The 25,001-nt window shown below is 45.7% G+C and overlaps 1 long non-coding RNA gene across 2 annotated transcripts in view; it reads right to left on the bottom strand.

Annotated features, from left to right (window-relative positions):
- Positions 1–692: 692 nt before the first annotated feature.
- LOC146798229 (uncharacterized) overlaps positions 693–25,001 on the bottom strand; it is a 123,171-nt gene continuing 98,862 nt past the window's right edge. The window contains exons 3-4 of one of the 2 annotated variants that reach the window (XR_014968645.1): positions 5,946–6,108; positions 699–5,597 (exon numbers count right to left, since the gene is read on the bottom strand). This is a non-coding gene — a long non-coding RNA (uncharacterized LOC146798229). Of the gene's footprint in view, positions 5,598–5,945; positions 6,109–25,001 lie in introns of both variants that reach the window. The other variant, XR_014968644.1, reaches the window with a different exon arrangement.

Here is a 25,001-nt window from a genome sequence, read left to right as displayed (position 1 = left end):
CGGGAGTTGTATGCGCGCGTGCCGTGAAAGTGAAAGTGCATCGTGATCCACTTAATGACCCGTGACAGGAGGAAAGACAGATGACGGCTGCGCGCGTGTACGCTTGTGTGCACGCAAGCTTGAGACCACCAAAATGCCTGTGGTAGCACTTTGAAAACCCGCTTTCTAAATGTCTCGCAGCGCATGCACTGGCTCAGGCGAGACCTAAAAAAAGAGGTAAAATGAGCGACTGGAAACATGTTCAACATGAGCTTGTTCAGGACAGACGCTCCCCAAGAAGAACAGGTCCGGTAACAGTCAAAGTGGAAAAAGGAGGAAATGTTGGCAACAAACGGAGGAAACGGGGATAAAACGAGAAGGTTCATGCTCTACAGTGGAGTAGAACCGCTACAGATATGAGAGCAGCTGGTGGGTGGGGGAAGAGCAATACAAGCTTTTCACAATTTAAGAGAGGCGTTACCTGAAGTGTGGACCATTTAGAGTGGTTTCATTTATTGCCTTAATTGATTGGCTTGTATGTGGGAGAGTGGAATGTTCAGTCTCTTACCTATGACAGACAGTGCCTTTTTATGCTTTAGATGACTCACTGGGTGCAGTAAAGTCTCAGTTGTTTTTATTGGGTTGGACAGCATTGCTAACTAAGCACAAAACACCACTGATTGTCTTAAAAAAGAATCTGCAACAGTGAAAGTAGAGGCTGAGAAATGCAGCACCATCTGTTTTATTACATTTATAGATATATTAGTCAAAAACATATTAACCCCAAACAACAATAGACACAAAAAACAGAACATGAACAATGAGTACTTTTCATGTCACTCTTTAAAAATTGCCTTTAAAGGAGCCTTATCTGTTTACACATACACAAATCATTGTTACAGAAAAGGAGAAGTGCTTTTGTGAGGCCAGCATTTGTTTAAATGGCAGGATGGGAGATAGGCGCTGCAGCTGCGAAGGTGCCATGCAATAAGCAGCGCTCTGGCAACACATTAATCACTTTGAATTTCAATTTTCATAGGGATATTTTCGTTCTGATGGGACCACTTTCCCTACAAATATACAAAAATATATACAATGAAAGGTAATATGAACAGGAACATTCCGGATTTGGGGAGTGGATATTTTACATAAATGAACCAAATAAATGGTTATGGATCATTGGTGGTACAGTACAAACCGGGCTGGGCTTTAAGGGTTGTGGAGAGCATCACATCATCACAGAAGAGCATTATATTTGTTATGTTTTGTTGTGTTATGTTATTTTACCTTATGTTAAGTGTTTTTGTTTGTTTGTTTGAATCTGTGTATTGTAATTTTGCATTTTCATACAATATAGTAGCAGAGCAAGAACGGTAAATATGCCATGTAGTAAAATCACAGTACAATAATTTAGTAGTACCAAGAAAATACAGTCGAGCCATAGTGATGAGGTGCACTAAGAAGCCCATATGGGTCAAGAAACTCGAAGCCGAGTTCAAGTAAAGGGTAGGCAACCAATCTATATGTACTTATACAAGTGAAGGGGCTCTAGTATGGCAACCCCTGCGATAAAAAACAAGAATGGGCGGAGTGCCATTTGAGTTGTGCTTGACATTAGAAACATAGCCATGAATTTTAATAACTTGAAATCATAAAACCCAAACAAACCATAGGATCAGTCCCCACAACTAAACAGCTCATTACCATACTCTCCTTTCACCATCTCATACAGACAGTATGTTACATAGACACCGCCATGGTATCCTGCAAGAAAAGAGGGGGGAGTGTGTGTGAGGGGTGCCATTATAAATACAATAAGCGACAACAGCCTACTAATGCCAACTGCTCAACCTATGTCTCTTCCACTGTGCTAGGGGTACTGCCCACCTCGGAAGAGTGATTAGACTGAAAATCAGGTAAAGTGGTGTCCCAATAAGTAGCAATAGGGTAATTGCGCAGCCCAACTGTGTCTTCCCTATGTAGGCCCACACTTTAAGCTTGTGCCCAGTTGAGCATTGAATGCTCCCAAGCTACGACCCGTGGGGGCTCCGATGCCTTTCATCTATGGGTGATGAGACATTTAGCCACTATGAAGCCTAGATCTAGGAAGCAGGAGGTAACTATGTGTCTCTTCCTCCTGCTAAACAGTCTCAAGAGACATACTTCCCATTTATGCAGGTCAGAGCGCTCAATGCAGGCAGACCGTTTGGAGGTGATGGTGGCCCAGTATGTATGTATGTAAGTGGGCGCAGGACCAAAACATGTGCAGTAGATCAACATCTACGGGAGAACAGCGTGGCCAAGCAGCATCCTCCCTGCGATAAAACCTGTTGATGTTGGCAGGTGTGATATAAGCCCTATGGCCAAATAAGCTTGAATCGGGAGTTGCGTGGCATGTTTTGTGGGCTCTCCAATAAAGCGGCCCATTCCTTCTCAATGCAGGAGCGCTAAGTCTGCCTCCCAATGGTGGTGCAAATGGAGGAGCTGGGAGCAGTGTGGGAGTGGAGTGACTCATGGAACCAGCAAATAAGGTGTCTGTCCCCACCCATCGCTTGTAGGTATTGAATCGTGAGATGCCTTGGCATTTCGGGGGTCAAATTCGCCCCAGTTGTGACCAAGCATGGCAAGGAATGCACTGTGCAGCAAGAATTGTCCTGGAGGTAGGCAATCCTCCTCCATTAGCACCACAAACGTTACCTAAGTACCATTCTTGTATAGGTCCCCCAGTGTGTGTATACCTGCTGCATGCCACACCTCCAACTCAGCTGCAGATGTGGGCCCCCAAGCCTAGCATACCCAGCAGATCCAGCCCCGGGGCATAGGGGAGTGTATGTTTAGTTACACAGAGGCATTTGCAATAGCAGCGAAAAGCAACCCTCAGCAAAAGTGAGTCAGACACTCGCATTAGTGTGCAAGGGTGAAATAGATGCATTAGAGCAGGCAGGCCCCAACCGCGGTAGATAGTGGCTGTGTCCTACAGATATAAACCTACTAACCACTCGCTTTTCTAGCTCAGGAAATGTCACATGTAGCCAGTATAAGTCATATGTATAATGTTTTAATATAACGACAAAAGACTGTCTCTGTGGAATGGCTATTACATTTCAAACTGTTGAAGTCATCAATAAAGTTTGTTAAAAAATTTTTTTTTTTTTAAAAACCTACTAACCACTTGGTTATCCATTGGACTTGGGCAGCAAGGAAATATTGCTCAAAATGCAGGGGCAGCCAATTCCCCCCTGTCCGTGGATGAGCAAAGCTTCACTAAGGTCACCCTACATTGCAAATTGTGCTAATGAATTTGCAAACCTTTTGTTTTAATGCATGAAAGAACACCTTGGGATGTGTATGGGAAGATTTGTTAAGAAATACAAAAGTTGGGGCAAAACTACCATCTTCAGCACCGCCACCCTGCCTGTTACCACCAGTGGCAGCGTGCTCCAGAAGGCCACCTGGGCATTCAATGATGTTACTGCCCGAATTACATTACACTCAAACATATCTGCGAGAAAATGGTAAACCCTCAACCCCAAGTATCTGAATGTATGCTACTGCCAGCAGGGCTGGACTGGGAACCAAAGCCAGCCCTGGCAAACTGATTGGCCAGCCCCCCCCATGGGTGAGAAGGGGAAATGTGGCAGAGCTGTTTTCTTGGGCCAGTTTCGGCCGATTTTGTTACAGGGGGCCGATATTGCCAGCCCCGGTAACAAAAGCGGTCCCCCCAGGGGTCCAAAACCACGGCCCACCTGGGAAATGCCCAGTGCCTGCTACGGCCCTGACTGCCAGTCCAGCTGTGACCCACCAAGAAAAAAAGCATGGATCGGGCACACCAGAACAAAAGGGAAATAAATAAGATTTTGCCCAACTGACTCACAAAGTGGCAATCCAGAAATGGTTGCGACCTGGGTCAGGGTCAAAGCAACCGTGTCATGAATGTTGTGGGTGTCCCGTATGTGCAGCAGCATATCATCAGCGTATAACGATATTGCGTGTACCCCATCTCATAGAGGGATGCCCCACTGTGTCCCCCAGTAGTGCATTGCCAGTGGCAGGGGTTCAATCGCCATAGAAAACAGTATTGATGACCTAGGCATCCCGGTCTTGTCCCCCTGTATATAGTAATGGCATCCAATGTAATAGGCTCTGTCTTAACCCTAATTAGGGGGTCAGTATACAACAGTTTCACTAGATGGATAAACGGGGACCTATGCCATAGCAGGCCAATACAGTGAAGAGATACCCCCATTCCAAAGGCCTTCTCATGGTCTAAGACCTGGCAACCTGCATGAGGGCATGCCCGTCGGGCATAGGTATCACTCTAAAGAAGTGGCACAAATTCAGGGCAGTACTGCAAGAGGGAACTAACCCATTTTGGTCTGGATGAACCAAAGACCAAAGCAAGGATTTTCGCCAGAACCTTGTAATCGGTGTTGAGCAGTGCGAGCGGTCAATAGGAGCAGATGAGTAGTGGGTCTTTGTTGGGTTTGGGTAAGGAGATGACTGTTGTCTCTCTGAGAGGCAGAGAGACTGCAAAATGAGAGGGCTTCTTCATACATTTTTAACAAGTGTGGATACAGTTGAGTTGCATAAGCTTTATACAGTTCTGCCGGCAGGCCATTGGGAGCGGGGGACTTGCCACCGCCAAAGCCGTAATTGCCTCCTTAATTTCCTACAGTGCACGAGGCATGTCCAACTCTGCTCCCTGGTCTGTGGTAATGCGGGAAAGTGTCAGGTTAGCAAAAAAAGGGTCATTGGCCTCCTGACCTACGTCCATAGTGGTCTGGTACATCTGTGTATGATGTTACGCAAGATCCTAATGAATAGCATGTTGCATATATAGGATGGAGCCTGTTTTGGTGCATAGTGCCATTATGGGCCACTGAGGCTGATCCTGCCGGATAAGCCAGGCCAAGAGTTGTCCAGCTCTGTCAGACGTGGCAATGCTTACAGGTTGAATGTGCGGCATAATTAAGGCAGCAAAGTCTTTCTAACAGTGTGACCTGGTCGCCCACTCTATCAGCTCCCCTGAGGCACCAGGATCACTAGCAGCCCGGGACTCTTGTGTGCCTCATGTTGACTCGTACTCCCAAACAGTGTCCCTGTAACGTCACCTTGAAGGCGTCCCATTCAACAAGCAATGCAAGCTGGATTCACCAGGTAGGAATCGGTGGAGATTCAGCCTCCCACTGCAGTTGTAAGTCAGGGGTTGTGATCAGAGTGCGTATGGCCCAAGTATTCTTTACTCACATGCACCTAAGCAGCAGTAGGCTAGAAATTACATGCACATCCACATCTTAACAATTTCTTTGAAAAAGGACCCTATAGTGCTCTCAAACCAGATACCCCCTCTGCTTTTAGGAGGAACAATTGACCCGTCGAGAAAACCAAAAGGTATTCAACTAAGGTCACACCATTAATCACAAAACGGTCGAGGCAGACATAGGTATCCATTACACATGTATTCACAGAGTCAGAGTGAATATAAATTCAAAAGTCCACAAACAGATCCAGGATGTAACTCGGTTTTCATTATTTATTTTTCTTTCTTGTATTTTCCAAATGACATTACATAGACATAACAGCCGACACGTGTTTCGTCCATCCTGACTTTTTCAAGGCTGTGAACAAATAGATACAGACATACCAATTACAAAACACATACATATACTATTATATATAATTTTAATGATTAAAACTGAAAGAACAGCATTAAAAATCTCATTTTAAAAAGACTGATCAACATGAACTTATATTTTATCAATTTATCCAGTCTTGACACTCAATTGTCATAAGGGGCTAGTGTCATCCTATTCGTCTAAAAAGGTTAAATAACTGATGCCAAGATTTGGCATTGAAAGGTACAGAGCCACCACCAAATGAAACATCCTGGTCTTATTGGGGTTCAAGTCTAGCGCATATTCACATAGGGCCACCAAGTGTTCATATGGTCAACACCCACAACTGACCTTATTAAAACAAGTGTTTCTTCATGTATTAGTTTGATATGAAGTATTGTCCCTCCTGTTCTCACTGGTAGATTCGTATTATTAGATACATCCGCAACCCATCTATAATGGATATCGTTCCTATGACCTGTACAATTCTTCCATGCAGCAGGTAATGATACACCTGTATATTAAAAGACCCATAATATAAGACAAAAATATAAACATTCTCTCCCTCTCTAATTAATGGCCATATTCAAGGCTACAAACAACATTGATGGAACAGTTACTAAATATTTACAATCGTGAGGTCACAGTAAGCACCAACTACCCATTTTCCAATAATCCTCATGTTATTATTTTAATGGTTGTAGGCAATGGGTTAATGTCAATACGAAATGTCTAGTCACAAAAAGTCATGTATTAGTACCCACCATAGCACAAGATTATTGTCAGCCCCGTTGCTATTTTGACATGGATCATGTGGAGCATTAAATGTGTCCACAAGGACCCCTATATTGAGCAAGCATTATATTAACATTTTTGTTTCTAGGGCTACCTCAAAATCAGATTATCTTAAATATTTATTTATCTCTCCCCTAAGAATAATGATTCCTTAAGTGACAGGGTTATTGGCCTGGTCCTCCTATCTTGAAACATTTATATAAAGGTTTATAATGTGGTATTTCCCAAGTACTGATAACCCTTTGGTCTTTATATACTTTAATCGGCCCCTTTAAAAAGAATCAAGATATTTTGTTACATGGCCCAAGTATTCTACCCGTACGATGGAGGGAACCAGCGATGGTGCCCCAATCAGACTGTCAATGCAGACATGTAAGTTGCGCAGTGTTTAGTGAAAGGAATACACCTTTGTATTTGGATTCTGGAGGCACCACACCTCGACCAGTCGCCATTGTAGGAGCCAACCCATGAGAATTTGTGTGTTGGAGGATGTAGCTGTGCGAGTCAACAGGGGAAGGTATGATCAAGGGCAGTGTCCAGAACACTGTTGAAGCCCCCCCTAGGAGCCACAGAGTGGCACTCCAGCGTGTTAGCACATGAAAGAAGGCAGTCTGTTCCGAGTTCAGGGCATATTTGGAGCCCAGGAGACTGGAGCGGCCATCTAGTTGGCCTGATACTATAACGTAACATCCTTCTGGGTCTATGATTGTGTCATCAACTACAAACGGAGTCCCTGATTTGACCCATATAAGTACCCCCAGGCATAAGTGGAATAATTGGTAGTGAACACCTGCCCACGCCAGCGCCACTGCATCTTGGTGCTTGCTGCATGTATGAGCTGGATATCCCACAAAAATGCAATATGTGTGGAGTGGCGTTTCAGCTAGAAGTAGATTGAGTAGTGGCGTGAAGGCGTGTGCATGCCCCTCAAATTCCATGTAAGTATATTAAAGCGGGCCATGAGTGATAAAGCAAGATGTCCACAATGTGGGCCTTGCACGGGGCCAGTGAGGATGGATTGTGTATAGGGGGATCTGATGGCATATTTCCGAGCCAGTAAGAATCGTGGGTCATAACAAAGAACATGAAACACAAAAACATTAGAATGGAAATACCAAAGGGCAGAGTTGCAACATGTTTCCACCCAAATCATGTTATAACTAAACTTAGCAGGCGTTAACCAGTCGTACAACTGATGAAGTACTGGGAATTTAAAGCCCAGCGGTGCAGGGGAACACACCCTAAGACTTCGGGTTCTTCCTGTTTCAGACCTACAGAAACACAGAGTCTTCTGGGTGAAGTCAAAGATCGATTTATTGGCTGCAGACCAATTACAGGTATCCGAGAAGTACAACACAATGTATGTTCTCAGGAGACTGCTAAAAATTACAGAAACGGGCTTCTCCTTAAATACAAAATATCATGCTTCAGGCACACATTCCTTGTTTTACGATATGGTCATTTACATGTATTCATTACAAACGAAAAGGCAGAGTCATGATGACCATCCCACATTCCAGTTTAGCCAGCCCACAATTATTTACCCAGCGAGGCTCAGATCCCACATTAGATATCAACAGGCCCCAATAAACACGGGCATCTCCTGTTTGGAAAACAAGCCATAAAGCAGGAAGAGTCAGGTGTGAAAGAGATTAGCCGGAGGCTTGTGTGGGATGAAAAGGCTTTATGGTGTGTCAAACCCTGATGCTAATCACAGGTGGCCGTAGGACGGGGAGCTCGTGGGACCGGACTGACCTGGGGCAGCGGAGCCAAGCTGCCCAGGTCACAGAGAAGTCAAAGGAAGGCACATGTGTTCTAAAGGCCCGTATTTGCTCATAATGTGTAGCCTATGTGAGGGCAACCATAAGATGGCCACCGCTCCAAGATGGAACCCACGAAGTCAATATGTAATATCGTATATGAAGTGCATTTATCGATAAAACGTTATACAAAGCGCTTGTACATACCGCATTGTCCATTCGCGGTTCGCTGATACCGGAATAGACAGGGGTAGGGCCCTGTCTCCCACGCGGTCCCAAATTTCAAAGTACCACAGACCCTCCTTTTGCCCTTACATAGGCAATAACTATACTCACATCAATCCGAGTCTAGGTCAATATTCATGAAGTCATGGAGATGTTGCTGTAGCATCATCCTATTACTTAGCTCGTCCCTCGATACAGGTTTCCTTACACATAATGTAGCACAGAGGCCACATATCGCAGGAGCACACTGTATGCACAGACAGAACAGGAAAAGGATGGCTAAGATCATTCCAATGACCATCAGAATCTTCCAACCCCAGGCAGATATCAGTTCCCAGAACCACCCCACCAGTGACCAATCTTCTTTATCCACGTGTATAGACTCAGATATTCTATGCAGTTTGGAGATGGCTTGATAAACTGTTGGAGCGTTATCTGGTATGAAAATGCAACAACTAGATTGGATGACCTTACATACCCCACCACGGTCTGCAAGTATGACGTCTAGAACCATACGGTTCTGCAAAGTCATGAGGCGATCCGCTTGGAGCTCAGCTGTCAGATTACCAAGGGCACCAGCCGTTACATTAACAGTGGATTCAACCACACGCATCAGTTGTCTCAGGTTCCTACTATTGACCATCGGTCCCCAAAACGGCAGGAAACCCAAAAAGAAGTTTCCCGCTTCCTGACCGGCAGTATCCTCCTTACTAATCACGCTTCTTACAACTCTGGTCTTGTGATAATCAGAGGCAGCAGTAAATGTCGGCGGTAGCAAGTTTGCAATATAACATGTGCCCGAGAAATCAGGGGGCAACCATGTATATGCTCGGTCACTGCAGACAAAATATGTACCCTTGGCAGCCAAAAACGCAGGGGAAAACTGTGATGGAAAAGTGTACGTTTCAGTACAGTCACTTTTCCCCAGTTGAGCTCTTGGATTCTGACCATTACCTTGTAAACAGAACCGACCTATGTGGGGCACGACCCAAATTGGGGATGAGATTTTTCGCTGCCTCTCACCCAGACTAATGCTATACCCCGTCGCGTTCCACCCTACATAAGCTCGCAATTCATCCTTGGGAATAGATGAGTATGCGTCGATATCTCTGCTCATATCGGCGACTCCTTTCATTAAGGCTTTACTATTTGTGCTAGGTCTGATGGAACGCGGTTGTCGCGGGGAGTAGGCATCTAATGCAAAAAGGAACATGGTCCGGAATGCCCATGACGATCCATTGTAACTAAACGGCAGCACTAGATAAGGAATACCCTTATTAATGGTATGTGGCATTAAACCACACACCCAGCAATTGGTTGTATTCATGACTAGTTGGTGCTGGTGCAGGAGCTGAATAAACGAGTTGTTTTCAAACTCTGATCGTCTAGCTTGTTCGTGTTCAGGCAGAGGGTGGAAAGAGTGTGAGGAGACAGTAGGAGGAGGTATAGGCTGTTCAGTGGGTGCAAATGGCACTTGAGAGGAGAAGAATACATAACCTACAGTAAACACCATCATACTAGATAATACAAACAGACATAATAATACAAAACGTTTGCTCTTCATTATTTTACATATTCTCGTTCTAAAGTTCATTTCCTCAGCGGGTCTCTCCATCTTGAAAAACTCTATCCTCTAATTGTGCCGCTCGCGGCGGGTGAGTATCTTCTGCTAAGGAGTACGCCTGTCAGTCCAGGGAACGCCCTAGACCAACAAGAACCGTTGACCTAACGTCTTCGGCCTGTACCCCAAAGTCTTGGCACTGCGACCCTGCGGCTGAACCCGGATGGTGGTTCGAAAAATAAAAATCAAAAAGTCCTTCAGATGGGAGAGCTACAATATCAAAAAAATAGTAAAGGAAGGGAATCTTTATTTGTCCATAGGCCTTGGTCTCAGGTTGTAGCGGTTTCTACCAGCTACTGTCTGGTCTTGAAACAAGAGTTCAGGCTCTGTGGTGTCCAATCGAACTGACGGTGGCACAGCTTCTTGCAAAATATCATCACTCTCTTGTTCTGAAGTTGTGCCTCTTACGCGTGCATCACTAAATGGTACAAAACGAGGTACAGTGTCTGTTTCAGAATCAGCGATACCCTCCTGGACCCACTGGTCATATGGTAGAGGCAAAGGGATCCGTTTACAGTGGGCGCCGTGAATCCAATTCTTTTTCCCTTTTACTCGAACCGCTGATCTTGTCGACAGAAGTACGAGGTGAGGGCCGATCCAACGGGGCTCATCATTGCTCTTCCGCTGGAAATTCTTCACGAGGACCCACGTGCCAGGGTCGATAGGGTGTCCCGGAGCTTCAGAGGCCTGGGGCAGAGTATCATGCACCTGTTGGTGTAAAACACGCAATTTAGCCGTCAATTCGTACAAATAGTCAAGCAGTACTGGATGTTCGATTTCGCTGAATTTCGTCGGTCTTGGCACACCCCATATATTGGCCGGGCGGCCGAAAACCACTTCGTATGGACTAAGTCCCACTCGTGAATGCACAGTCATTTTGGTGGATAGGAGTGCTAGAGGCAGAGCGTCAGGCCATTTAAGACCGGAGCTCGCCTGGATTTTGGCCAGCTTTAGCTTCAGAGTGCCATTGTAGCACTCTACTAATCCAGCTGATTGGGGGTGATTTGCAGCGTGAAATTTTTGCTTTATCCCTAACACCTCACACACATTCTTCATCACTCGACCCACAAACTCACTCCCATTATCACTCCACACCATTCTTGGCATTCCAAACCTAGGGAAAAATTCTTTCACAAGGGCTTTGGCTGTGGATAAAGCAGTGTTGTCCTTTAGGGGATATGCTTCTATCCATTTTGAGAAAGCGCAAACAACAACCAGTACATATTTCAAGTTGTTGCACCTTTCCATGTGGATAAAATCTAGCTGCAAAACCTCAAATGGATATGATGGAGGCGCAAAATGACCAGCTGGAGTTGGGGTTCCTCTACCAGGGTTATACTTCAAACATACCATACAATTATTGACCACATTCTCTGCACACTTGGGAATTCCAGCATTCTGCCATACTGGAGCCAACAACTTACAGATTCCTTTCATACTGATATGTGCCACTCCATGTGCCATAGTAACCACTGGAAGCACATATGCATCAGGTAGCAACCATCGCCGATGTTCTGACAAATCAACCCAACAACCATTCTCATCCAATTTACCCGTACTTTCTCTCCACTTGCTCAACTCTTTCCCTGTGGCTTCAGCTTGAAGGGACTTCACACTCTCTATCGTGTCTTCACACATTCCAACATCACCAACCCATCTTGCAGGGCCTGCAACATACATTCGAGTCTTCACATCTTTTGCTGTTTCTTTCGAGATTTCATCAGCAAATGCATTACCACGACCAACATCATCAGTGATTTTCTTGTGCGCACTGCATTTCATAATCGCAACTTGTAACGGTAGGGTCAGTGACTCAAGGAGATCATTCACCAACTTGCCATTCTGAATTTTAGCTCCATGCGAAGTCAGAAACCCACGTTCTTTCCACAATCGCCCAAAACTATGCGCCACGCCAAAGGCGTACTGACGGTCAGTATATATGTTCACTTTCATTCCTTCAGACAACACGCATGCTCTTGTAAGGGCAATTAATTCTGCTGCTTGAGCCGAATTATGTGGCACACGTGCAGTTTCAACAATCGTGTGCAAAGTCGTGATAGCATATGCAGCAGTCGTATCACCATTCGGAAGCTTGAAGCACGAACCATCCACCCATAAGGTACCATCACACTCAGTCAGGGGAGTATCTTTGAGATCTACTCTCCCGTTTGTCTCTTCTTCTGTTCTGAACAGACAATCATGTTGCTCAATCTCATCTAGGTCTGCTGGAATCGGCAATAATGTAGCTGGATTCAACGTGTTGCATCTCTTTATGTGTATATGATTTGCTAACAGTGTCAATTCATATCCTGACAATCGTGCACTAGTTAAGTGCTGTGTCTTGGTCCTGTTTAACAATGTGTCCACAGCATGTGGAACCATTAAAATCAATGTATTATCCATCACTAGTCCAGCAGACTGTCGAATAGACATAGCTGCTGCAGCTGTAGCTCTCAGACAACTTGGCAATGCCCTAGCTACCGGGTCCAAGGTTGACGAAAAATATGCGCATGGACGCGGTCTGTCGCCAAAAGGCTGTGTTAATACTGATAATGCGCAACCGTCCTTTTCGTGAACATACAATGTAAAAGACTTGCTGTAGTCAGGGGTACCCAACACAGGAGCTGAACATAATGCATCACGCAATTCCCAAAAACTTTTCTGACACTCTTCAGACCATGGGATAGGATTTGGTGTGTCTTTACATGTTAATGCTAACAAAGGTTTTGCCAGCAAAGAAAAATTTGGTATCCAGTGCCTACAGTATGAAGTAATGCCCAAGAAAGCACGCACTTCTCTCTGTGTTCTTGGCACGCTCAATTGTGCAATGGCTTGAATTCTTTCTGGGGTCAGTTTCCTTCCCTCCTTCGATAAGAGATGACCTAAGTAGGTCACTTCTTGTCGACAATATTGCAGTTTTGAGAGAGACACTTTGTGATGGAAGGCAGACAAATGACGCAACAATGACAATGTGGCTTCTTTGCAAATCTTTTCAGTATCCGCGGCGATTAGTAAATCGTCAACGTACTGAATGAGGATAGCGCCACTAGGTAAAACAAGTGCATCAAGCTGCGCTTTTAAAGCCTGACTGTATATTGATGGACTTTCACAGTAGCCCTGTGGAGCGCGTTTAAAGCGGAAGCTTCGACCTCCTAAACTGAAGCCAAAAATGTCCCTGCTCTCCTCTGCAATTGGGATGCTGAAGAAAGCATTCTTTAAATCGATCACTGAGAACCATGCAGCGGAGGCTGGAATCATAGTTAACAAGGCAGTTATATCCGGGACAACTGGAAACTGTGGCACAACAATCTTATTAACCTCTCTAAGATCAATCACAAATCTGTAAACAGGTGGCTGTGAAGGGTCCGTACGTTTTAAGACAGGTAAAACAGGACTATTGCAAACGTTGCCTCTTGTTTCTTCAATTACACCCTTTTTAATCAAATCACTGACAATTGCTAACAACGCTTTCTGACCTTCATTGGAGATCCTGTACTGGGGAATGTGTGGCAATCTAACATTGGCTTTTAAAGTGACCACATATGGCGGTATTTCCAAAAGACCCACATCATTGGGACCAGTAGCCGAAAGGACATCCGGAAGGGATGACAATTCAGGTGGCATTGCATTCTTAGACAAATACATAGGGGAAATCACTTCCTTACCTAATGTAAGTTGTACTCCTGAGGGAGAACAATATAGCGTTGCATGCAATCTTTTTAACAAATCCAACCCTAACAAATTTTCACCACAACCTGTCGTTAGGATGAGGGGTGCTTTTAACTCGCAAGGTCCAACAGAAAGTGGCATAGGACTAGAAATCGGGTTCCTAACTGGGGCGCCAGAAAAACCTACTGAAACATTCATTTCGCCAGACAAAGGCGCGCCAGGGAGTTTTGAATGCATAATTGAACTCTTTGCAGCACCAGTATCCAGCAGAAAGGGCTCTGTTACACCCGCTGTAGTCACCTTAACATACGGTCCACTCTGATCCACTGGTACTGAAACAACTCCCTCTCTCTGTCTATGGCTGTCCTAGTAATCACTACCTTCCACATTGTCGTCTTCTGCATAATAATCATTATTATAGTACTGAGCTGTATTACTAGTTGCATTGGCTTGCTGATCAAAGCTATTTATGGTATTTTGAGGCGGAAGAGGACGCGCGTTCTGGGGAACATTTCCACGCCCTCTACCTCTAGGAGCTTGCTGACCACCTCTACCTCTTGCGCCATACGCATTATTAGTACGCTGCATTAATTTAGAGCAACTATACTTGAAATGACCTTCCTCTCTGCAATATGAACATTGATTGGGACCTACAGGGATACGTGGTTGATAATACCCATTCATTTGCCGGTTATTCTGAAATTGTTGGGGCTGCTGATAGATACCTTGGGTTTGCCTATAATTATTCTGTCCTCCACGTGGCGGGTAAGCCTGCTGTAAAAGGACCTTCGTTTTCAATTCTTTCGTTTTCTTATCTGTTCTATCCTTCTCGTCTTTATCTCTATTTTCATAATACTGTGCAGTAGCCAGTATTTGCGCTGAAGAGGAAACATCCCAAGAACTTTCTGAATCTTTTAATTTCTTACACAACTCGGGGAGTAGATTCTGCACAAATTTATCAACGAATAACCGTTGGCCACCTTCAGTACTCATGTCTTGACCACTGTGGTCGATAAACGTTTCTTCAAACCTTGTAAAGAAATCGGATACTGTCTCATCTTTCTTCTGCTTACATGCGGATAGTTTATCCCAATTCACGCGCATCGCGGGCATTAAAGTTTTCATGTATGTAATAATTCTACCAGGGAGGTCTGCTACCAAAGGGTCAGGCTTCGCGCCACCAACTTGGCCAGCGTCTGCAGCAATGATATTAGCCCATGTGCCCCCTAGTTCTGCAGCATGATCCGTATTACGGATGGATCCCCATAAAGGCTGTGGAACAACATTCCCAAACAACATATCTATGTCAGCTAGATTCATGACACACGATTCTGCAGTTTGTGATAACTCCTTATAATATCCTGTAGGGTTTTTACGGGGGTCAGGCAATGTCTGCTTAAGCGCTAACACCTCAGAACGCTTCCATGGGACATGTACCCAAACACGCTGAAAATGTGCTAAGACAGGTGGAGCAGCATTTGGATCAGCAGGTCTCCAAACTGGGGGAACCTCACGCATCGGATATTGGCGCGCTTTTACCTTCTTCCCCACAGGGATTTCCTGTTCGAACAATGATTGCTGACAATCGCCATTCCTGAAGGACAGTAAAGTCGCAACTGCTTTATCTACATCGGGACCCACAATTGTACCTGTTTCAAAATCAAATCGCACTCGACACAACTCCTGTGGGTTTGGGTTTGAACCATGATCCTCCAATTCCTCACAGAGGAATTCACACATTTTGTCAAAGACATACCTCTGTTTTGGGGCATCCCATTGGTGGAAAACGTTAACAACTGATTCCACATTATAGAGTGAAGGGAAACCAATCCACCTACGCGCCAGATGATCTAACACCTCCTTCTCTTCAGGACCAGGCAGCTGACTGCGCAATTGCTTTTGTTGTAACCCAGAGGTCACACTAGATGACCCAAAGAGAGGCGACATTAAACTAGTAACTACATTAGCTAGACGTTGTCGTGCTGAAGGAGAAGTCGAGGCGAAAACGGGGGGATAGACAGAGGGAAGAAAAGCGGATTCAGATACAGGTACCTGGGTAGTGTAAGAAGAAGCGCCAGGGGAGGCAGCTGACGTACTAGGCAAAGTCGCAGGAAGCGCAGGGGCAACAGGTAACAAAACTGGCGGCCCTTGAGAGGGCTGCACTGTAGGGATAGGAGCCAACTGAGGAGGAGTTGGCGGCTGTGGGAAGGCTTGCGGCACATTAACTGGAGGCTGCACATTTACGAGCTGTGGAGGCGCTGTGGCATTTTGCGCATACGGGGGTGGTGAACTTAGCAAATGGGACATTAGGGAATCTTTCTCTTTCTCTTTTGTTTCATCTTGCACAAGGGGTGACAAAACAGGGTAACATTTATCGATCCCTAGTTTGCGCTGTCTATGTAACTGCTCATTCATTTGTTCCTGCTCATTATCTTTAAATTGCACAGCTGCTTGCATCATTGACATACCTCATTCTCTCTTATTCCTTTTCGCTAGCTTAATTTCCTTCTGTTTGGCTTCCTTTCGCCATAGGCGGAAAGAATCAAACATCGCCGGCCGGGCTTTCTTTTTAAACAACTTAACTTCCAAATTATCTAAAATATCGGTATCGAAACTACCATTTTGGGGCCATTTTAAAACACCGTCCTTCCTGGTGTATCGGATCCATACTTCATTATATGCAATGGGGCCCACGCCATGTTTTACATAAAGCTCATAAGTTGGAGTTCCAATTGGAGGAACCGGACATGAATCCTCTAACTGGGAATCCCTTCTACAACCCAAACAAAACAATTTTCCAAATACACTAGAACCAGGCATCTTCGCTCACTAGTCTAGTTTCAAACTTCAAAGGATTATCGAATACGATAGTCTCGTGAATACACGAGTCCTCTGGCTTTGGCACTTGCAAGCTCCAAATCAAAATGATCCCGAAGGATACCAAAAATCCCGAAGGATACCAACAAACTGGGAGATGCTCCACTTATACTTAACTGAATATCGATGATCGATGGCGTCACCAGAAGACTCTCTCAATTGTTTCGCTCTACCAAATCGTCAAGGGTCCAAAACAGGGCGATTAATCAGGGCAGCAGTCCTCCGTAGCCGTCGGGACGCGGAGAACCTCGCAGAAAAGACTTTCGGACCACGTCGACATGCAGGGGTCGACGAAGTGGCGGCCTTCCTCCAGAATTTCCACACGAAGCTCCTCACGAACCTCTGGCTTGGACCGGTACCGCTGAAATCGCCCCGAGTTGGGCGCCAACTGAAGTACTGGGAATTTAAAGCCCAGCGGTGCAGGGGAATACACCCTAAGACTTCGGGTTCTTCCTGTTTCAGACCTACAGAAACACAGAGTCTTCTGGGTGAAGTCAAAGATCGATTTATTGGCTGCAGACCAATTACAGGTATCCGAGAAGTACAACACAATGTATGTTCTCAGGAGACTGCTAAAAATTACAGAAACGGGCTTCTCCTTAAATACAAAATATCATGCTTCAGGCACACATTCCTTGTTTTACGATATGGTCATTTACATGTATTCATTACAAACGAAAAGGCAGAGTCATGATGACCATCCCACATTCCAGTTTAGCCAGCCCACAATTATTTACCCAGCGAGGCTCAGATCCCACATTAGATATCAACAGGCCCCAATAAACACGGGCATCTCCTGTTTGGAAAACAAGCCATAAAGCAGGAAGAGTCAGGTGTGAAAGAGATTAGCCGGAGGCTTGTGTGGGATGAAAAGGCTTTATGGTGTGTCAAACCCTGATGCTAATCACAGGTGGCCGTAGGACGGGGAGCTCGTGGGACCGGACTGACCTGGGGCAGCGGAGCCAAGCTGCCCAGGTCACAGAGAAGTCAAAGGAAGGCACATGTGTTCTAAAGGCCCGTATTTGCTCATAATGTGTAGCCTATGTGAGGGCAACCATAAGTTGGCCACCGCTCCAAGATGGAACCCACGAAGTCAATATGTAATATCGTATATGAAGTGCATTTATCGATAAAACGTTATACAAAGCGCTTGTACATACCGCATTGTCCATTCGCGGTTCGCTGATACCGGAATAGACAGGGGTAGGGCCCTGTCTCCCACGCGGTCCCAAATTTCAAAGTACCACACTGATGGGTATAGCTAAGCAGACAGAGAGGAAACACCCCATACAATTAAGTAACTCTCCCAGTGTTGGCTGTTCACCAACACAGGTATAAGTGCGGTGGGGAGTCCCCGGATCAGGCCCGGTAGCCCCCCACACCGCAGCCATGCAACTAAAGAGAAAAAGGAGGGAAGCAATGCCCTCCCTTACTCCACCTTCCCTGTGAAAGAAAGATAGAAACAATTGGGCTATCCATTGCAGCAGGGAATGCAATAACAGACATGTGCCATAAACAGAGCGTGATTATCTGATTCTCTGTACGGTTTCGAACTGCACCAATCTCACTCAACGCTGCAGCATTCTGTAAGGCCTGATGCCTTTCTCGAATGACTCGTTCAAAGTCAGGTGCGTTTGTCACCTAAGGCGAGCGCCGTGATCAGGGATGTGTGTTGTAGTGCCTCGGAGCTGCACCGCCACGGGGTAGAGGTACAGGCCGATGAATGGACTCTGCTGTTGAGTGCCTTGCTACCTCCAACCGGTCCCAAGCATCCTCTGGGGAGTTGAAGAAGTGCATTTTTCCCTGTGCCACCACCACTTGCAAGCGTGCCAGTAAGAGGAGGGCATATCTGATGTCAAGGTCTCGAAGCCGGAGCTTAACTGCAAGGAAGGTGCTGTGCTGCACCTGTACCAGTAGTGTATAGTCTGGAAAAAACATTATCTTTGCGTTGTCCACCATGACCTCATGCAGCTTCCATGCTTCACGTAAGACAGCATCCTTGTCCCTGAAGTGTAGTAGGCATAACAGCAACGGTCTAGTGTTGGAGCCTAGTGGCGGCCGACATGCTGGGACACAATGAGCATGCTCTACCGAGTAGAACTGCGAAAAAGTCTTCTGGGGTAGCAGCTGTTACAACCATTGCTTCACATACGACATAGCAACTGACCCATAAGTACCCTCCGGCAGTCCCACTGCATGGACAATGTTGCGGCGGGAGCGTTCATCCTTGTCCTCCATGCAGCGCTCCAGGACCTACACCCACTCCGCCATCAGGCACATCAAAGAGTCAAGTTTGCGGGTTTTAGGCTGCACGTCCGCGAGGGTCATCTTAGTAGTGTGCACCCTGTCTGCCAGTTTGCTATGGTCTGCATGGAGCAGCGTCAGATCTGACGTTACTGATTCTATCTAACTTGCGTTGTCTTTTAGGGTAGTAACAATTTTGTCCACTGCTGCAAGACCTGCGTCCAGTTTGTCATTTAAAGATATTGTATTTGCAGAGTCCTCAGCGGTGCCAGTGCCGCTTAATAGCTGGGTCTGTTCAGTGTAGGGCTTTGAGGACGTGCTCATGCGCTGATGCTCCACCGTTCCCAATCACAACAGCACCGCTGGACGCAATGCCGCGCCACTGACAGGGGCATGTTTGCCAGTACCGAAGAAGGGGAGACACACAGCAGCATGAGCAGCCCCAAATGTACAGAAGTGCTGTGCTACGGTGGGATCATGGGGCGCAGGTGGTGGGATGGGCAATCACAGAGAAAGTCCGCACGCTGCCCCGGTACCAGCACAGCACATGTCGAGGCATTCAAGATGAAGAGGGCCCTCTTATCTTCTCCATGTAGCATCCATGGGCATGGCAGCACGAGCAGCCCTGACAGCACACAACATGGCAGGTCCCTTTGGCAGTGTGTAGCAGGCGATGTATTAATGGGCAGCAGTCCTTAGATGTGCACACAGCAGGTATTGTTATGTTATATTTAGTTTCTATAGCGCTCTAATACACAAAGGCGTCTTGGTGCTGTCCTAAATAATTATTGGTGTAGGATGTGGCCCTCAACAGAAGAATCTACAGGAATTTTTATAGCCAGGTCTTTAACAAATTCCTGAAAGGAAATATGTTAGGGGATTCCTTGATATACAGGGGAAGGGTGTTCCAGGCTTTTGTGACTCCCAATACAATGCTCTTTCCTCCCCAGTTTGCCCACTTAAACCTGGAAGGCACCGCTAGTTTGACTGTGGCCGAGTGTAAAGTCCCGCCAGGGGTATATTGTACAAAACACTGTTGAAAAAAACAAGGGCCTAGACCATGTAGCGCTTTGTAGGTAATTCAAAGTATTTTACAAGTCATTGGTCTGATCGGTAGCCAATCAAATTGTCTTATATCCTTTGAGGATCTTATACAGAAGCCTAGCACCTGCATTCTGAACGGTTTGTAATCTATTTATTATTTATTACCGCTTGGTTGACAGAGAAAAATAAACCATTAAAGTAGTCTAATGTCGCCATGATCAGGGATGTCACAAGAGTTTTTGGGAGATGACATGGGGTGAAAGGTAGTATCTTCTTAATGGTCTTCAAGGTATAAAAGGTGGATGAGGTCACTGAGCTAATGTGATTTGGAAAAGATAGCGAATCATCTATCAAGACCCCCAGATTGCGAGTCTTCTTTACTGGGAATGGTAGAGGGCCCAGATCCTGCAGCTACTTGTCCTGTGATTTGCCGTGTGGTGTTTAAGTCCCGCCTGGATTAAGTACGGGGAAAAGTTGAGGACGATTTGCTCGCTCCGTGACCCCTTGAATTTGTAATCATTTCTGACTGGCTCTTCAAACTGTGGTTGTTGAAGTGACCCTTTGAATTTGCCAAATATTTCAAGTGGCTTCTGAAACTGTGGTTGCTGAAGTGAACTGACAGCGGTATCTAATCTGTTTAAGATAGAAATTACCCATTTAGGATGCTCAGTATATTTTACGTCCTGAATATGACCATGGATAAACACCAAAGGTCGAAACGCCGTCGACGCTATTGTGGCCGCAAATATTGGAGGACATACCTTTTGTCTATTGGAGTTTTATGAAAATTTTGTAAACTCCCTTGTTATGTACTCATCTTCTTGTCTGCCACTTGTCTGGTCATGTATATGTTCTTATGTTAAATGTACCAGCTTAATACACTGAGCTGTTTTATTGAATACATTTTGTATGTTTTTCTATTAGGGTCTCTCTTCTTTTTCTTCTTTTTCTTTTTTCTTTTTCTTTTTTTGCTTACATAAATTCATGTCTTTATTGCTTTGGGATATTTGTTTTTGAATTTGTACACTCTGAACCTTTTGTTTGGAATAATTATTGAATACCCCTGGTTCAGGTGGTTTGGGCTGCCCCTGTGGTGGTTAATGATCAGATCCTGCAGCCAGCATGATGAGGTCCAAGAAGAGGTGTGGCCTCTGAACAGAAGTACTTCCATCTTTGCGGAGTTTAGCTTCATATAGTTCTTATCCATCAATTGTTTGATGGCCTGCATACAGCTACTGAGCCTAAAGCCAGAGTTGTGATCATTATTTGCCACTGAGACAACAATCTGCGTGTCATCTGCATATAACGTTAGGGAGAATCCAATTTTTTTTTACAAGGTCTGCTAGTGGGGAGACATATACATTTGAAAGGGTTGGACTGAGCATGGAACCCTGTGGGACCCCACACAGAAGTGAGAAAGGGTTGGAGGAAAAATTATGTATTCAGGCGTGGGGCCCCTCATCGGCTTCCCAACCCAGCAATACAGCCAGGCATAAAGGTCTACGACTGCCACGCCACTGTCAATGATTGGCAGCGGTCTACTCCCGGGGCCTTCCAGTTTAACTCTCCCACTGGAGAACACAGCGTAGCAGTGCCAGTGTCCCAGGCAGGGTCCAGCCGACTCCAGGCCCCCAACGAGACAGGCGCAGCTACATACCTCTTCCTGGTTTCACTCCATATAGCAAATTGCAGACAGCGGCCGTGCCTACCTTAATGGGCCAATGCATGTTTAATTGTGCCAATCCATCTGGGCGCCATCAACAGGTGGGGGGCCGCCGTGACCTGTGTAATGGCTCCCGATCCGGGGCCCAAGCACAGCAGTCAGTGTGCAAGTACCGGCTTTGCATGGGTGCCCACTGTACCTCATCAGCAATAACCGGGGCAGACCGCCCTCCCTGCACGTCCAGAAGCTCCTGTCCCGCATTCCCACTCAGCCTTGTGGGGGAGGATAGGGGTATCCCAGCACCTTTGATTAACCCGGTCTGCGGCCTTCTAGGTCACCCCCCGGCAGCTTATTGCCAGGGCCCACTGCCATCTCCACACCACTTATCGCCGGATGTCCGCATCCAGAGCCAGTGACCTTGCCTCGTTCTCAGAGATGTGGTCTCTCTCGGGCACAGTAGGGCTGCTAGGAAGCACGGGAAGGGACTTAGGAGAAGATAGTGGCAAGCAGGGCTTTAAGTGGGCCGGGTCTCATCGGTGCAGAGCACCAGCTTTTTTTTAAAGGGTGCCTTGAAATGGGTCTCTATCAGGCTCTGTTTTCTGCCCTGGCACAGGCGGTCAGTTTTTCTCCGGACTGCAGTGACAGCAGGCACATCGATGTGCATGTGCTCACTCACACTGCTCACTTCTCACTGATGAAGTAACGGCAAGATGTCATGCCAGGTGAGCGTTGTAGGGGAAGGGAAATCCTTTAAAGGGAGACATTTTCTCTCTGGATTTCCCTTCTCTTTTGGAAACTCAGGAGCTGCAGCATTGTCGTGGTGTCACCAGGGCTTTGAGTAAAAGCTTTTTCAATATTATATACAAGCCAAAATTGCTGCTTATTTATCGTATGCAACTAACAACCATTGACAAAGACAATAGTCCTGACTTGTTGTAGGTATGATGCTACTTGTATCATTTATCTGGATGCAATGACAGAAACAGAAAAATACAAGTCGGGTGGCACACTATACTAAGCACAGATTTTTAGCTTTTTTTGTGTTTTTAAGCCGAGCTTTTAATTACATTTGCCACACCCCTTTGAGAGACCCCCCAGTTTTTTTTATCCCACTTAAAGCCCTGGTGGCAGGGCTCAATCAATCAATCAATCAGGGGTTTATAAAGTGCACTACTCACCCGCTAGGGTCTCAAGGCGCTAGGGGGCGGGGGGGGGGGTAGCTCTGGATCAGTGAAGAGCCAGGTCTTGGGGTCCTTCCTGAGCATGTGCAGGGTTGGGGAGCATCTGATGTTCATGGGGAGCTCGTTCCAGGTATTGGCTGCGATGTAGGAGAAGGCTCTCCCGCCTGTTCAGATAAGACCCAGCCATATGCAAATCAGTCTTGATCCTGTTCTTTTAGGTACAGTCCAGCCTGAATTGCCATGTCAGTTCCTCTCTGAACCGGAACACAAGCAACCCAAGAATAGTTTCGCCCTACTTGGTACGAAGAGAGAAGCAGTCAGTGAATATGATGCTAAGCTCTCCTCTGAGGAAAAAGTGGACCAAGAGGAATTAAATGCATTTTTGGAGTCTGTTAAGACTCCCGAAGTTGTCAACCGCTGACTGTTTTTCCTGGAGGCCTTGATTTCTACTGAGGAGGTCTAGGAGGCAATCAAGGACTTACACTCAAATGAAACCTCGGGCCAGATGGTCTGACCAACGTATTTTACGATCATTTTCGGCTTGAATTAACACCGTGGCCGGCAGAGGATTTCAGTTCCTTTTTCCAGGTGCATATAGTCACTCACTCAATGACTGAAGCAAAGGTCACACTTATTCATAAGTCTGTAAGGCACAACGATTCATATACATCGCTGCTGAATTCAGACTCAAAGATTGTGACTAAAATCTTTACGAATAGACTAACCTCACCTCCAAAACTTGATACAACCAGATGGATTAGGTTTTATACCTTACAGACAGGCAGTTGATGATATTAGGTGCGTTTTTCAACTTGTAGAGAAATCTAATTGTCGAAAACATTCCCTAGCAATATTATCATTGGATGCAGAAAACGCATTCAGTGTGGTCAATGTGACATTTCTTCACCAAGTGCTTAATGTGATAAGCCTCTGCCCGCGTATGCTAACATGGGTAGAGGCCAGCTATAAAACCCCAGCTGCTAAAATAATAGTTAATGGAGTACAATAAAGAAGGGTTCCTGTACATAAAGGGACATGTCAGAGGTGTCCTTTTTCTCCCCTTTGCGCTGGTGATCAAGCCCTTAGCTGTTAGGATTATCAGCACCCACATATTACGGGAATGCCATTTGGAGCAGAACAGAACACAGTTCATCTATTTGCAGATGACATCCTTTTGACAGAAACTGAGCCGAGGATATATTTTAAATTGGCTCTGGGTGTTATCCAGGAGTACAGTGAAGTCTCGAGATATTAGGATAACCTAGATGAGCTGCTAAGCGTGGATCTAAAGCAGGATTTGAAGACCTGCCTTTCTACTGTCTCGCAGTTTTAACGGGCCAAAGACAAAATGAAGTATTTAGAGATTACTATCGCATCTAAGCTTGGAAATCTCTATAGCCCAAACTATGTTAGACTGATCATCTCCCTCTCTAGAGACTTACAAAGATGGCAAAATGTTTTTATATCCTGGTTGGGGAGGGTAGCAGTTGTAACAACCATTGAAAATGCAATTGGTCTCGTCTTTTATTAAGGTAAAGCCATTTGCTTTGCTAATGGTATTGTATAGCAAAGCAAATGGCTTTAACTTAATTAAAGGCCAGACTTATTGCATTTTTAATGCTTGTTCCTGATTTGCCCAACTCATAACTTTATTTTAATGAGCCTTGAACTTATTGCTTATTTGGACTCACGTGCGGTGTTTGATTCGTGCAGGAAAGAAGGACGTTTTTATTTTAGACCTTATGAGAATGGTGCAGGCTGCTTGACGCGCCACTGCCACCTGCAAGAAATGCGATCACTCTGGATTTAGCAATAAGAGTTTGAGGTACCGTGAATACATGCCCTGATGATGCCCAGCAAGACATGGAACGGACTTTCTGTTTACCTGAACTGTAAATTGACCCTCTTTGGAAATCTGATGTTAGCCCTAAGCGTCCATGGCCCAGTGTCTCTCTATTAACAATATATCACCAGTGGGCCGAGAAAAAAAGCCGGGGAAGCACCTAGAAGAGGAGAGATGGAGTTTAAGGCACATTGCCTTTGTTTCTGGGAGAGCAGAGCGCACTGGTGTGCTGCAAGCCTGTTGCGTCGCCAGGCAATGTGTGTCACTGTATCCACACAGCAGCCAGGCATTCCTGGACACACGCTGCTTTCCAGGCACTGTACTTCCCGAGTATGACCGGAAGGTGCCCTTCACCTTTCACTTTTTGTAAGATACACAGCGAGTGTCTTCCACTGTACAATTGTCAAAGTGGCGAGGCATACAAACTAAGTAACCAAGAAATGTTTCCAAACATCTGTTGCATCAATATATTCATGAACTACTTT

This window comes from Triturus cristatus, chromosome 9 (genome assembly GCF_964204655.1).
Source record: "Triturus cristatus chromosome 9, aTriCri1.1, whole genome shotgun sequence".
In the NCBI taxonomy this organism is placed as follows: Eukaryota; Metazoa; Chordata; class Amphibia; order Caudata; family Salamandridae; genus Triturus; species Triturus cristatus.
This window is presented reverse-complemented; position numbering and strand designations above follow the sequence as displayed.